Source organism: Neophocaena asiaeorientalis, unplaced genomic scaffold, assembly GCF_003031525.2.
Source record: "Neophocaena asiaeorientalis asiaeorientalis breed wild unplaced genomic scaffold, Neophocaena_asiaeorientalis_V1.1 scaffold143, whole genome shotgun sequence".
Classification (NCBI taxonomy): domain Eukaryota; kingdom Metazoa; phylum Chordata; class Mammalia; order Artiodactyla; family Phocoenidae; genus Neophocaena; species Neophocaena asiaeorientalis.
In genome coordinates this window covers 6,138,642-6,152,080 of record NW_020175536.1, presented here as the reverse complement: position 1 = coordinate 6,152,080, position 13,439 = coordinate 6,138,642, and positions in this window count along the sequence as shown.

Below are 13,439 nucleotides of genomic sequence, written 5' to 3'. Positions count from 1 at the left end.
CAGGGGACATGGGTTCGTGCCCCGGTCCGGGAAAATCCCACATGCTGCGGAGCGGCTAGGCCCGTGAGCCGCTGAGCCTGCGCGTCCGGAGCCTGTGCTCCGCAACGGGAGAGGCCACAACAGTGAGAGGCCCGCGTACCGCAAAAAAAAAAAAAAAAAAAAAAAAAAAAAAAAAATTTTACAATCTAGTACATGTGCATACTTAACAAGATAGTTGATGTTATAAGTGCTAACATGTCTATAATAATAATTAGCAGTAAGTTTGTGAGTACCAAACAAATGGAATTTAATTATAATACTGTGCATATTTTAAAAATAATAGTTTGGTAAGTTTTTGCCTCTAATTTTCTAAATAATGGCTTTATGTCTCTAATTGATTTCTTCAGTTTCTTTTCATCAGTTAGCCAAGAGAGCAAGAACATCCATTTATATCTTCAGTCCTCTATTACCACGTGTTTGCATAAAAATCAATGAAATTATAAATGTGAGTCTACTTTTAAATGTTTTAGTTGGCATTTTATAAGTGTTTGTTAAATAAATTCCTGAATAAATTATTAACCTGGAACTATGCCTAAGCTGTAATAAATCAAGTGGTTACAAAGAGAAAATATCAGGGAAATATTTTAAGCTTTAAAAACATTTAATGCAACATTTTGCTATATAAGTGTTTTGCAAAAAAATGTGATTTAAGATGATGTATAACATCTAACCTGTTTTTGGTCATTGTCAAAGGGGGAAGGAAATTCTTACAGCATAGCTTATTAAAAATAATGGAAATGCTACCTCAACATAATAAAGGCTATATATGACAAACCCACAGCTAACATCATTCGCAATGGTGAAAAGCTGAAAGCATTCCCTTTAAGATAGGAACAAGGCAAGGATGACCACTGTCACCACTTTTATTTAATATAGTTTTGGAAGTCCTAGCCATGGCAATTGGAGAATAAAAAGAAATAAAAGTAATGCAAATTGGAAAAGAAGAAGTAAAACTGTCACTGTTTGCAGATGACATGATACTATACACAGAAAATCCTAAAGATGCTACCAGAAAATTACTAGAGCTCATCAGTAAATTTGGTTAAGTTGTAGAATACAAAATTAATACACAGAAATCTCTTGCATTCCTATACACTAACAACTAAAGTTCAGAAAGCAAAATTAAGGAAACAATTATATTAACCACTGCATGAAAAAGAATAAAATACTTAGGAATAAACTACCTAAGGAGACAAAAGACCTCTACTCTGAAAACTGTAAGATGCTGATGAAAGAAATTGAAGAAGATACAAACAGATGGAAAAATATACCATGCTCTTGGATTGTAAGAATCAATATTGTTAAAATAACTATACTACCCAAGACAATCTACAGATTCAATACAACCCTTATCAAATTACCAATGGCATTTTTCACAGAAATAGAACGAAAAATTTTTAAATTTGTATGCAGACACAAAAGACTCCAAATAGCCAAAGCAATCATGATAAAGAAAAATGGAGCTGGAGGAATCAGGTTCCCTGATTTCAGACTATGCTACAAAGCTACAGTCATCAAAAATATATTAGTCTTGGCTATCTACAATAGCCAAGACGTGGAAGCAACCTAAATGTCCATCGATAGAGGAATGGATAAAGAAGATGTGGTATACATATACAATGGAATATTAATCATTAAAAAGAATGAAATAATGCCATTAGCAGCAACATGGATGGACCTGCAGATTATCATACTGAGTGAAGTAAGACAGAGAAACACAAATATATAATATCACTTATATGTGGAATCTAATTTAAAAAATGATACAAATGAACTTATTTACAAAACAGAAACAAACAGATATCGAAAACAAACTTATGGTTACCAAAGGGGAAACGTTGGGAGGAGGGGTAAATCAAGAACTTAAGATTAACATACACACACTACTATATATAAGACAGATAACCAACAAGGACCTACTGTATAGCACAGGGAACTCTACTCAATATTCTGTGATAACCTATATGAGAAAATAATTTGAAAAAGAATAAATATATGTATATGTATAACTGAATCAATTTGCAATAACCAGACTAACACAACATTGTAAATCAACTACAATCCAATAAAATTTTAAAAAGTAAAAGTAATGTGAATGGATTATACAAATTAATATTAGAAATCTTTTGAGGTAATATACTTTTAAATGTTTTATAGTCAATGACAAGGGCTTTGTTTTATATAATGATATCATTTATAATTCTAGTAAAATTGAATTTAAAATATACATCATTGCTATGTTTAGTTCCTTTGACTCATTATTTGAGGCAAATTTTACATCATTTAAGATCACTACATTTGAAAGCACTATTTCTGATAATTCCAAAGTCTATAAAAAATTATAACCTAATATATCAACTTGAAGTAATGAAATTCCTAAAATCTATCCCACTTATTTTATAAAAGAAGAAATTGAGACCAAGGAGAATAATGACTCACCAAAGGTCATACAGAAAATTAGTGACAGAGCTGGGATTGGAATTTGGGATCCTAGTGATTCAAGCAGTGCTCTTTCATTAACCTATGCTATCTTTTGTTTCTGTTTTCATTTTCATGGTAAAAGTCATTGTCCTGATTGTTGCTCAGGTCCCATTCATGATCAGTGTTTTGCTATTCCGTGGCCTCAGCATTTTCTTGAAATTCACTGTGCAAGTATCAAATCTTCCTGATTTACGCTGTTTTTCTCACTTCAAAGTTTATGTTTGGGAAGGAGGTTTGTCTGGAAACAAATTGTAGCTTATGTTAACTCTAAGAGTATAGTTGTAAGGAGCTTTCACATTTTACATTATGCATAGCAAGTATTTTTTTACATATTTTGGAGCAGCGACTACTATATTACTTTTGGAATAAAAAATTTAAAAAGAGATAAGCAACACCTGAAAAAATTTATTCTTCTTGCAACTCTCATCATTCTTGGTGGTTCCCTGGGCTAATTTTTATAATTCATGAGATGGTTTGTTTCTTTTAGGAACTCATGGAAGAAATAGAATTTAGGAAGAATCCCTCTGCCTTTGTACTACATTTTGTTGTATGAAATCACAAATACTCCATTAACTGTATAATCTTCCTCCTAAATATTCAACATCATTTTCTTTGTTGGTTCTTTCCACTCAACCTGTAAACATAATTTTTTTCTCATTCTAGACTGATTAAACAAAACCAAGCACCCATTCCATCTCATATCTAACTCTACCCCATATCTACTTTGATCTTACATCACTGTGGCTGTCACTCTGTTACTACCTTATATATTTTTATATTCTTAGAGAATGCAATAATGCCTAGCACATAGGCATTTAGAAATACTCTGTTACTGAACTTTAGATTTTTTTCAAACTTTTAATTTTATTTTGGAGTATAGCCGATTAACAATGTTGTGATAGTTTCAGGTGCACAGCAAAGCGACTCAGCCATCCGTATACGTGTATCCATTCTCCCCCAAACTCTCCTCCCATCCAGGCTGCCACATAACATTGAGCAGAGTTCCCTATGCTATATAGTAGGCCCTTTAGATTATTAGAACTTTAGATTATTTGATCTCTCTATGCTGCCCATTCTGCAAATTGACATGAACTTGCACATAAAGGCAGTGATACAATTAAATAAAAAGTTTCCCATAAAATAAGCCAATTATTCAGATGAGTTCTCTAAATTTGAAAGAGCTTTATGTTTATTAAAATGAAAAAGAGCAATTTCAGTCTTCCTGTGAGGTACCTCATAGGACCATGCACCTTCCCTTATCAGAAATTATCAAGCTGAAATGTAAAATGTTTTATAAAACCCTTTGTTAATATCAGTTTCTCTAGGTAGAATGAGAGCTTTATGAGGACAAGAAAACTGCCCATATTGTTTAATGCTCTTTCTAGAATCTAGCAGTGCCCACTGATCCACTGAAAGCTCTCTGAGGACAAGGACTCTATCTGGCAAAAAGTAGGAACTCAACAATTACCTGTTGAATGAATGAATAAATGAACATCCTGAGAAGGTTTCAGTAGCTCACAATAATTAAATTTAAATTTAGAAGGGGATATTCAGTATATTTGTCAATTAGCTGATTAAACGTTGCACAGTTTATAAAACTTTCTGATGATTACCATGAAGTGAAAAGCATTTTACCCTTGACATGGATTCATTTTTGATTATACTAATGTATAAGTAATAAGCATTGTTGATCCATTAATAGATAATTTCAAATATCCAAAAGCTTCCATGTAGATGGCTTTTCAGGTGGTTGTGTAAGCTTTTCCTTTCTTCATTTGTTAGGTTAAAAGCTCTAAAAGCTAAAGAGTGACAGACATTATTTCCCTATGCCTTAGTAAAACCTAGTATTTTATATTGGACTATAGAGCATACTCCACTCAGGGTGGAAAATAAATACTTTTCCTGTTTTTTTTTCTTTTGAATTACACTTAGCCATGGAAATGGCAAGATTTACACTGAATCTATAATCTATAATTAGAACAAAGAATCTGACATCCTTTTTTTAGGACTAATGTTTGCATTTGTCATGTCAGTCTATCTCATTTCATATGGATCTGTGAGCTTGTAACAGTGAAAGTACACCTCCTTTTGCTTTAGAAAACATTTTTCTGCAATTTGGTCAGTATTTCTGTGATGTTCCATTAAACAGGAAAATGTATAGACTTATTTTATGTTTTGAAAGTTGTATTTCCCTCTTAATGCATAGGAATTGTCTCATATTTAGCTTTGGGGTTTTGGTGTTTTATTTTTACTTTTAAAATACTTACTAAAAAATTAACTTATTTTGAAGAGCATATTCATTTATGTAGGTGTGGCTGAACAATGTTCTTAATATTCAAATATGATGATTTTTTAGTGATACTTATCTTTTTGGTATCTTTCTTAGACTTTGACCAAAAAAATCCAGTACACAAACAGCCATGATTTCTGCAACGTGCAAGTGAGAAGAATGTTCTTCATTGACATTTAGAACTATGATTTTCTGAGCCTTGAAATGTTTGCAAAAATCTTCAGAGTAATTGATCTATGTCTTACTTTCAGTTTTTATTCCAGTTTCCTTCTTGTAATGTCATATTATTGCACACTAGTATATCTTTTCTCGTAAAAGATCCAAAGTTTATTCATTATGGCAAAATTCTGATCTTTAAGCTGGGTAATTGGTGGTGTATTGGGAGTGTGAGGGAAAGTGGTTAGCTTTAAGAACCTGGAGAGAAGATTTTAAAAATTTCTCTTGAAGTTAAATGGTCTAAATAAATCTATAATAGGAGAAGAAAAAATTTATACTAGATTGCCTGGAATAGTGTCTTGAATTATAGTTTTATTGATGATGTTAACCAAGTTAAAGGACAAATTAATCAATGAAGGAGTGTAGCTAGCTTTGGAAAACATGTTATGGAGAAGGCAATTTCTTCTGATGTATGTGCCTCAGAGTCCAGCACAGGGAAACATAAAATATAAGCAATCCTGTACCTATCATCTTCCATAATAAGTTAATGAATTGTATCCTGCTTGGTGTATCACTCGTATGTGAATTCAGCTATTATAAGCACACCAAAAATAATTGATCATTTGTAAATATACTAATATATTTTAGATTCTAGATCTTCAAGACTTGGGTCACTCATTGTACTATCAAACTCTCACATGCTTCTGTTTAAAATTCAAGTAGAATTAAAACATCATGTCTCTCCTCTTGCTTTATATGCTTTTAAAATTTATCCAGAATGGCCTAGATTATTCAAATATATGCATAAATTATTGGCTGCATTATCCTTAGAGATAAAAGCTGCATTTTGTGGAAATATTTTATATCTAACTTACTTGAGATGAGTATTTGCCCTGCATTACAAAGAAAAGTAAGCCAAGAACATACAGAAAGTGTGAATAGAATCAAATATATTGTGAAAACAAAGATAATGATGCAAAGTAAAGATAGAAAAACTGCAAGAAATATGGCTTAGGCTCACCATGAGCTACACATGTTGGTGTTAGGTTAGAACAACTTTTTATTGAAAGTAACAAAATGGACTAAAGAATGTTTCTAAACTACCACCAATTTTCCTTACCTCTTTGGGTCTTGGCTTTCTCTGAATGATTATCTTCAATGTAAATACACATTTATTGTGTTATTATTAAGAGAAGCTCTCCAGTTATTTCTTTAAAACTTTAGTTTCTTAAAAAAGAAAGGTGGTTTTAATCATAGGAGAATAACAAGTGTAGGGGTTACTGTCCAGACTTAAATGAGTATAATATTAAATAAAATTTATGAATGTTTTCCATTCACCAGACAACAGCAGAGAGATATAATTTTTTTTTTTAACATCTTTATTGGGGTATAATTGCTTTACAATGGTGTGTTAGTTTCTGATTTATAACAAAGTGAATCAGCCATACATATACATGTGCTCCCATGTGTCTTCCCTCTTGCGTCTCCCTCCCTCCCACTCTCCCCCCCCCACCCCTCCAGGCTGTCCCAAAGCCCCGAGCTAATATCCCTGTGCCTTGCGGCTGCTTCCCCCTAGCTATCTACCTTACTACGTTTGTTAATTTTTGATAGAAGGCAAATACATAAAGTGAGTTTCAAATTCAACCTAACTTTCTACCTACGGGCACTTTTTAAACCATGGCACAAAACTGTGAACCCAGACAGACACCAGTAACTGGCGTGGGTGAAAAGAAATTGGAGGTCAGGGCTACTGAGATAGGTAGAATTTGTGGAGGGATGGTTTTAGAGATGAGCGGGAGGCTCAGAAAAGTAACACCCAAATCTGCATTGAGTTCCCTTGAGAATTTGTCAGAATATTAAGCTGCATATACTTAAAAGGAAATTTTTTTAGATCCAGAAAAAGATAGCTCCTGGGGATCTTTGTGATAAACAGATATTCTGGATATTACACAGTCCTTGGAAACACTGCCCTTCTTAATGGCAGAGTGAAGAGATTTCACTGAATAGAGTTGATAGCTCAAAAAACCATGCCTTTGCAATAGGACTACTTTGTTAGATATGCTTTAACAAAACCTAAAAATAATCCTTAGAAGATCAAGCTGATATATCACCAAGTTTTCCGCCAGAACAAATATTCAAATTCTTTAAAGGAAGACCAAAAATGTAAGCACTCAGCAACGTAGCATTCACAGAGTTCAGAACACAATAAAAGTTACTAGACATGCAAAGAAGAAGGAAAAAGTGACCCATACATAGGAGAAAAAAAGCAGTTACTAGAATTTATTGAAGAAATGCCAAGAATGTTAGGAATATCAGGCAAGGGATTTAAAATGACTATTATAAATGTTTAAAGATTTAGATTAAAATATGACATAATGAATATACAGATGGAAAATCTCAGCAGGGATGTAGAAATTATAAAACAAAACAAAACAAAAAACACTTGGATGTACTAGAATTAAAAAATTAAACTACTAAATAAAAATATTACTGAATTGACTTAATAGAACATTTGATTCCGTAGGACTAGTCATCTTGAAGACAGATGTGCCAGGGAGTATATACAGGGAATATCTGTATCTTCCTCTCAATTTTGCTGTGTATCAAAACTGATTCAAAAAATAAAGTCTTAAAATATTAATAATGCAAAAGATGGTATAAATAATAAAATAATTTAGAAGAGTTGAAACAAATAATAAATAAAACCAATAGATTTCCACTTAAAAATGTCAAAGTAATCTCATTAAATATTTGAATGAACTAAACCCATAAAGTAAAAGACAGAGATTTTCAGATTTGATAATAAAAAATAAGACCTGACTACTTCTCAAAATATACATTTTAATTATAAAGATATGGATAGAACAAAAGTAAAAGATGATGTAGCATAAAAACCCTTACTCTGAGAAATCTGAAGTGCCCATAGGATTATCAAAAAGATATTTTAAAACATAGATTATTACCAGAGATAAAGAGGGCCTTTAATGATGATAAAGGGGCAATTTATCAAAATACATAGCAACCCTTAAAATTATCCATTTAATAAAAGAACATTAATATACATGAAAAGAAAACTGACAAAACCAAAGAAAAGAATGATTGAATCCCCAAATATAGTTGGAGATTTTAATATTCATCCTTCAATGTGTTTAAAAATAAAAAAACAAACAAATTAAAGAAAATTAGTAAGAAGAGAGAAGATTAAAACAAACTAACACATTTAATCAAATGAACATTTATGAAATCCTATAAAGGGAAACCTGAAAATAAACACTCCTCGCAAGTTAATATGGATCATTCACCAAAAGAGATCATATATAAGGACATAAAATAAACCTATGTATTTCAAAGGCTTTTATTCATACATGACATACTTTCTGACCATAGCAGAAATAAATCAGTAGACAATGACAAATAGATATATGAAAAAACAACTACATATTTTGAAACTAAGCTATACATTTATGAATAACTTATGAGCTAATAAAAAATAAGGCTTAATTAGAAAATATTTAAGTATAATGGGAATTAAAATAAATGATAATTTTTTCTCTAAGAAGTTTTAACTGTGCTTAAAGGTAACTCTAAAGCCTTAAATCCTTATATTAGAAAAGAGGGATTTTGAAAAATCAGCACCTACACTTCTATCTTTAGAAACTGGAAGAGGAGAATATATCAACCCAAGTACCTAGAATGAAGGGGACAATAATGTTAAGTGTTAAAATGAAAGACATAAGGCATTAAAGTCATAAAACAATAGAGAAAAATAATAAGTAAACAGAGTAAAACAAATACAAACTTTTTTTTAGAAAAAAACTACTAAATTGATAAATTCCTACCTAAATAACTGAGAGAGAGAAAGAAAGAAAGAAAGAAAGAAAGAAAGAAGAAAGAAACCTCCAGATTATAAATCAAGAATAAATGAGGGGCCATCTCTCATTGAGAATTAAAGAGGGGTCATCACTACAGCTCATATAGGTATCATAAATAATGAAGAGAAACTACAAATAAATTTAGGCCAAAATTTTTTGAAAATTTAGATTATTAAAATAGTCATATTTCTTAAACACACACAAGACAACCTGAATCAAATGGTGGAGTAGGAAGATGCAGAACTCACCTCCCGCCATGAACATATCAAAAATACATCTACATGTGGAACAATTCTCACTGAAAACTAACTGGAGACTGGCAGAAAAACTCCTGTATAACCAAGGCTGTAAGAAAGATACATGGGGAATCAGGTAGGTAAGGAAGAGATCAGGTCAGAACCTGTGCTCTAGGGAGAGGACTTAGAAGAAAAGAGAGATTACAGGAACAGAGACCCTCTTTGCGGAGCCAGTAGTTCAAGCCACATATTGGGTGCCCCAGGCCTGGGGTCCAACAATGGGAAGATAGGCCCCTTTGTTGGTTGGAGGACTGGTGGGACTAATAGGAGGGCTGTAGGAATCCTGGACTCTCCTCCTGAGGAGCAGGGGAACACTTGCTTGCTCCTGAAGCAGGAGGTAGATGATAGATTGAAACCTCATGGCTGGCTGACTGCTTTCCTGTGATAACACAAGCATGTAACCAAGCCTGAGCTGAAAAAACATTATAACTCTATTTGCCTTGTGCCTCAGCTCCACACTGGAGTGTGAGTGGCCATTACTGAGGTAAGAGCTCAGCCAAAAAATGCTATAGCATATAAAATCCTAAGCAGCTTCTAAGCAAGGAAGAGGTGGCCATTACTGGTGATTGCACAGGTGGCACATCAGAGGCAGACCAGACCTTTGTCACTGGCCAGACCACCACGTCCCTTTCCTCACCCTCACTAAATATCCATATCAGCCCCTCTTGCTCCAACACTGCTCTCCTCTGGGGTGAGGGTGCCAGTGCTGGAGGGGGAAGAACACACACTTGAAGGCAACTGAAACAGCTCAGACCAGACCCCCAGAACTTCTGTTTCAGCAACTTGGGACCAGACCATGCTCCTGATAGGCTACTGAGCAGAGAAGAAGTCTTGCCTCACACCTGTCTCTAGCCCTAGACACTCCATCTCCAAACTCACTTCCTACTAAAGTGATACCTGCCAGCACACCTAAGGAAAGATGTGACTTGTGTTCACATAAAGATCAGCTCTCCCACAAAAGCTGCTGGGCACACACAGATTATATAGGGACTCTCTAATATAAGGACAGCACTTCAAAACTTCCACAGAAGCTGTTTAACCTAATTTCATATAGACAGAGGAAGATAAGCAAAATGAGAAGACAGAAGAATTTGTCTCAACTGAAAGAAAGAGAAAATGGCAGAATAGAAGGACGTGCGCTCACCCCTTCTTGTGAGAGCACTGGAATCACAGCTATCTGCTGAACAACCATCAACAGGAAGAAGCTGGGACCCACCAAAATAGATACTCCACCTCCAAAGACAAAAGAGAAACCACAAAGAGATGGTGCGAGGGTCACAATCACGATAAAATCAAATCCCATATTCACTGGGTGGGCAACTGACAAAATGGAGAACAATTATACTACAGAACTTCTCCTACTGGAGTGAAGGTTCTGAGCCCCACATCAGGCTTGCCAACCTGGGGGTCTGGCAACAGGAAGAGGAATCCCCAGAGACTGGACTTTGAAGGCCAGCAGGATTTGATTGCAGGACTTCCACAGGACTGGGGGAAACAGAGACTCCACTCTAGGAGGGTGCACACAAAGTCTTATGCACACCAGGACCCAGGGGAAAGGAGCAGTGATGCCTCAGGAGACTGAACCAGACCTATTTGCTAGTGTTGGAGGGTCTCCTGCAGAGGCAGAGGGCAGCTGTGGCTCACTGTGGGGACAAAGACACAGACAGTGCCAGTTTGGGGAAGTACTCATTGGCATGAGCCCTCCTGGAGGCCACCATTAGCCCAATCAAAACAGCCTGTAGGCTCCAGTGTTGGGTCACCTCATGCCAAACAACCAACAGGGAGGAAATACAGCCCCACCCATCAGCAGACAAGCAGATTAAAGTTTGACTGAGCACATCCCTGCCCACCAGAGCAAGACCCAGCTCTACCCACCACAAGTCCCTCCCATCAGGAAGCTTGCACAAATCTCTTAGATAGTCTCATCCACCAGAGAGCAAACAGCAGAAGCAAGAAGAATTACAATCCTGCAGCCTGTGGAACAAAAACCACAATCACAGAAAGTCAGACAAAATAAAAAGGCAGAGAATTATGTCCCAGATGAAGGAAGAAGATAAAACCCCAGAAAAACAACTAAATGAAGTGGAGATAGGCAGCATTGTGGAAAAAGAATTCAGAATAATGGTAGTGAAGATGATCTAGTACTTCAGAAAAAGAATGGAGGCAAAGATTGAGAAGATGTAAGAAATGTTTAAAAAAGACCTGGAAGGACTAAAGAACAAACAAACAGAGATGAACAATACAATACAATAGCTGAAATGAAAAGTACACTAGAAGGAATCAATACCAAAATAACTGAGGCAGAAGAACGGATAAGTGACCTGGAAGACAGAATGGTGAAAATCACTGCTGTGGAACAGAATAATAAAAAAAGAAAAGAAAAGAAAAGAAATGAAGACAGGCTAAGAGACTTCTGGGACAACAACTACATTTGCATTATAGGTGTCCCAGAAGGAGAAGAGAGAGAGAAAGGACTTGAGAAAATATTTGAAGAGATAATAGCTGAAAACTTTCCTAACATGGGAAAGGGAACAGCCAAACAAGTCCAGGAATCACAGAGAGTCACAGGTAGGATAAACCCAAGGAGAAACATGCCAAAACACATAGTAATCAAACTGAGAAAAATTAAACACAAAGAAAAAATATTAAAAGCAACAAGGGAAAAATGACAAATAATATACAAAGGGAACTCCCATACGATTATCAGCTGATTTCTCAGCAGAAACTCTGCAAGCCAGAAGGGAGTAGCACAATATATTTAAAGTGATGAAAGGGAAGAACTTACAGCCAAGAATACTCTACCCAGCAAGGCTCTCATTCAGATTTGATGGAGAAATCAAAATCTTTACAGGCAAGCAAAAGCTAAGAGAATTCAGAACCACCAAGCCAGCTTTGCAACAAATGCTAAAGGAACACCTCTAGGCAGGAAAGAGACTAGCAACTTAAAAAAAACTTGTACATATATAGACGGCTATATCAAAGCCTCATGGAAACTGCAAACTCCAAAACTACAATAGATAGACACACAAAAAAGAAAAAGCAACCCAAACACAACACTAAAGATGGTCATCAAACCACAATAGAGGAGAACAAAAGAGGAAGGGAAGAAAAAAGACCTACAAAAACAAACCCAAAACAGTTAAGAAAATGGCAATAGGAACATACATATCAATAATTACCTTAAATGTAAATGGATTAAATGCACCAACCAAAATACATAGACTGGCTGAATGGATACAAAAACAAGACCCATATATATGATGTCTACAAGAGACCCACCTCCGACCTAGGGACACATACAGACTTAAAGTGAGGGGGGTGGAAGAAGGTATTCCATGCAAATGGAAATAAAAAGAAAGCTGGAGTTTAAAGTGATGAAAGGGAAGAACTTACAGCCAAGAATACTCTACCCAGCAAGGCTCTCATTCAGATTTGATGGAGAAATCAAAATCTTTACAGGCAAGCAAAAGCTAAGAGAATTCAGAACCACCAAGCCAGCTTTGCAACAAATGCTAAAGGAACACCTCTAGGCAGGAAAGAGACTAGCAACTTAAAAAAAACTTGTACATATATAGACGGCTATATCAAAGCCTCATGGAAACTGCAAACTCCAAAACTACAATAGATAGACACACAAAAAAGAAAAAGCAACCCAAACACAACACTAAAGATGGTCATCAAACCACAATAGAGGAGAACAAAAGAGGAAGGGAAGAAAAAAGACCTACAAAAACAAACCCAAAACAGTTAAGAAAATGGCAATAGGAACATACATATCAATAATTACCTTAAATGTAAATGGATTAAATGCACCAACCAAAATACATAGACTGGCTGAATGGATACAAAAACAAGACCCATATATATGATGTCTACAAGAGACCCACCTCCGACCTAGGGACACATACAGACTTAAAGTGAGGGGGGTGGAAGAAGGTATTCCATGCAAATGGAAATAAAAAGAAAGCTGGAGTAGCAATATTCATATCAGATAAAATAGACCTTAAAATAAAGACTGCTACAAGAGACAAGGAAGGCCACTATATAATGATCAAAGGATCAATCCAAGAAGAAAATATAAGAATTGTAAATATATATGCACCCAACATAGGAGCCCCTCCATATACAAGGCAAATACTAACAGCCAAAAAGGGAGAAATCAACTGTAACACAATAATAGTGGGGGATTTTAACACCCCACTTTCATCAGTGGACAGATCATCCAGACAGAAAATCAGTAAGGAATCGCAGGCCTTAAATGACACATTAGACCAGATGGACTTAATTGATATTTATAGGGCATTG